This window comes from Micromesistius poutassou, assembly GCF_964030765.1.
Source record: "Micromesistius poutassou genome assembly, contig: SCAFFOLD_5843, whole genome shotgun sequence".
Lineage (NCBI taxonomy): Eukaryota > Metazoa > Chordata > Actinopteri > Gadiformes > Gadidae > Micromesistius > Micromesistius poutassou.
In genome coordinates this window covers 9,422-12,500 of record NW_028180422.1, presented here as the reverse complement: position 1 = coordinate 12,500, position 3,079 = coordinate 9,422, and the positions used below count along the sequence as shown (strand labels likewise).

At 52.1% G+C, this 3,079-nt stretch overlaps 1 pseudogene across 1 annotated transcript; it reads right to left on the bottom strand.

Moving 5' to 3' along the window:
* Positions 1–1,492: 1,492 nt before the first annotated feature.
* Positions 1,493–1,951, bottom strand: LOC311370817 (LHFPL tetraspan subfamily member 3 protein pseudogene; annotated as a pseudogene). The gene has a single exon. The product of its transcript is annotated as an LHFPL tetraspan subfamily member 3 protein pseudogene (transcript).
* Positions 1,952–3,079: the final 1,128 nt, after the last annotated feature.

Below are 3,079 nucleotides of genomic sequence, written 5' to 3'. Positions count from 1 at the left end.
ATAGTGGTGAAAGTGATGATAGCGGTGATAATAGTGATGATAGTGGTGGTTACAGTGATGACAGCGGTGATAATAGTGATGATAGTGGTGGTTACAGTGATGACAGCGGTGATAATAGTGATGATAGTGGTGGTTACAGTGATGATAGCGGTGATAATAGTGATGATAGTGGTGGTTACAGTGATGATAGCGGTGATAATAGTGATGATAGTGGTGGTTACAGTGATGATAGCGGTGATAATAGTGATGATAGTGGTGGTTACAGTGATGATAGCGGTGATAATAGTGATGATAGTGGTGGTTACAGTGATGATAGCGGTGATAATAGTGATGATAGTGGTGGTTACAGTGATGATAGCCGTGATAATAGTGATGATAGTGGTGGTTACAGTGATGATAGCGGTGATAATAGTGATGATAGCGGTGGTAATAGTGATGATAGCGGTGATAATAGTGATGATAGTGGTGGTTACAGTGATGATAGCGGTGGTAATAGTGATGATGGTGGTGGTAATAGTGACGATGGTGGTGGTCATAATAATGACAGTGGTAGCCATGGTGATTATAGTGGTGATGCTATAATGATACTGTTTCTGGGGGTGTCAGCAGCAGCAGCAGTGACAGCAGCACGAGTTTAACCTTGAGCTAAGTGTCATGATGTTAGCCAGCACCGGGCAGCTCTGCTCATTAGCTCCCTGTTGCACCTGGAGTCCCGTGGCCGAGCGGTGTTCTCCTCAGATGGCTTCACACCTTTATTCCAGCATGATGATACATCAAGCTGGACTGTTCCACATGCTCCTGTCCTCTGAGTGTGTCCTGGCCACAAGGCAGTGGGTGTGACAGCTGAGCACACATTAGGGTGTGCATGTATGGGTGACTTTTTTTATTTTCTTTATCATGCATTTAGGTATGATCTACTATGTATAAACATCTCGTCACCTCAGCTGAAAGATTGTCATTGTGTTCAGGCCATTGTAAACCTGAATTTGTACAGGTGAACTTGCTTATATACTCTTTCTCAGAAGGGTTTTAAAGTCATGTTGAGGTGTATAGGCTACTAGAGCATAACAAGCACAGCTGAGAAGGGAGAGGTTTTCCGTTATTGAGCTATCGCAGTCTGGCATTGTGAGTGAGTAGTACGCCCATGCGATAACATTTGACCCACTTGCATTGATTTTTTTCTACTTATGACAACCGCTCACTACAACACTCAAAGAGCCACACATCGATAACACCGATTGCTTTTATAGAAAAACGCTCAAACAGTGTGATTCAGTAGCGAGGGTGTCTCAAGGAGCCCCAGAACCACCCGCACCCCTCATCAGCACCATGGACAGCGGTCGCCCTGGCGACGGTCCACTCCACAGCGTACCGCCTCAGTTGGCTCAGTTGACCGTCATCCCAAGTCCCAAGCAGCGTCAAAACATCCCCCCCAAAAAAGACGCTCACACGATGCCAATCATCGTATCACCAAAGGACACGCCGTGCACGCCTAAAACCCGCAACAAAACAACAAGCACTCACCAGACGCAGCCTGCATCCAGCCGCAGATCTTAAACACGGTGGAGGTGCTGAGCAGGAAGAAGAGGCTGAAGCAGCCGATGCAGCTCACCACCAGCATCATGGACATGCCGATCAGGAAGGAGGCGGCCTTGAACGCGGTGGACGGGATGGCCGCGAACTCGGTGAAGCTCCCCTGGCATGTCAGCTCCCGGGCTATGCCGTCCCCGGTGCAAAAGTGGAAGAGGCCGAAGTAGCCGGCCTGTGGCGTGTCCATGCCATCGCCGATCCAGTAGGGCTGCGAGAAGATCGTCACGTTGACCATGCCCAGCAGGATGGTGAAGATGGCCCACAGCAGCCCGATCACACGGGAGTTCCGGACGTAGTTGGTTTGGTACAATTTCGCAGCTTCCGCGGAGGGTAACATTGATGCGACGGCTCCTGGGATCATCGTAGGGAAACGGGAGACTTAGGGAGGAGGTTTCTGCACGGTCGAGGAGCGTACGATCCGCGGACGAGCTACAGATGCGCCGCCATGCATACGGTGCAAGACTCACGCAAAAAATAAACCCTGGCTCTGCAACGTGAAACGGTGCCGTCCGACGATCGCGATCAGCAGCTCATCAACCGCGAGGAACGACGAGTCGAGAATCATTCCGATTAACTCGAGTCTCGAAGGCAGAACCCCCCCCTCAGCAGCGAGCCCTGCACCGAGCAACACGCTTCTTCCCTGCCGCTTCTGTGGCGCGCCACCGACGTCTGGCCGTGGCACTCGGACGTGCGCATCGCACGACGTTACGCACGCCACTGACTGACGGTGATGTCCTTAGAATACCTAAGGAGCCCCCATCCACACGCAGGGCTGCCCGGAGAACAATCACAGCTCGGACTACGGGAGGATGCTGTGGCCGGTGCCGCTCGTCGAGCAGTGTTGCCAGATTGAGATTTCCCGCCCAATCCGGCGGGAAATTTGGCAAACAAAGTTGCCAGTTTGGGGCAGGGAAACCTGTCCCAATCTGGCAACACTGTCGTCGAGCCGAACCCTGACTCACAGATGTTGCGTAATGATGTCCCCTGGCGGAGGGATGGGTGATCGCGTCGGGTCTTCCTCCCGCGCATCGGCATGTGATCCGTTCACATGGATCGGACCCCCTTCTCCAGACCGTTGAACGTTATAGTGAATGGTCCGGGTTTTTGTCAGTCGGTGTGGTCGGTAGCAAGTGGGGGACGACAAACAGGGGAGGGGGAGAGGAGGATACAGACGCAACGATGAGGAGACGCGCGACCACTGCTCCCCTAGCGACGGGATACCGCTAGGGCGACACGCAGCGCCGTGGAAACCCTGGTGATGATGTGATCAAATAGATGGACTGTGATGACGCGGACGGGTTGTAATCGCCTGCTAGGGGCAGGTCATGGAGGCTAGGTGAGGGAGATGCTGGTAGAGACTATGTCTGTCTCGGTCTGTTTGGCGCAAAACTGCTTATTTTTTTTTGCCCAGCGCGTTTCGCGAACGTGGTGAAATAGAGCGGGGAAACAATACCATTGTCATGAATGTACTAGTGTGCTATAACAAGTT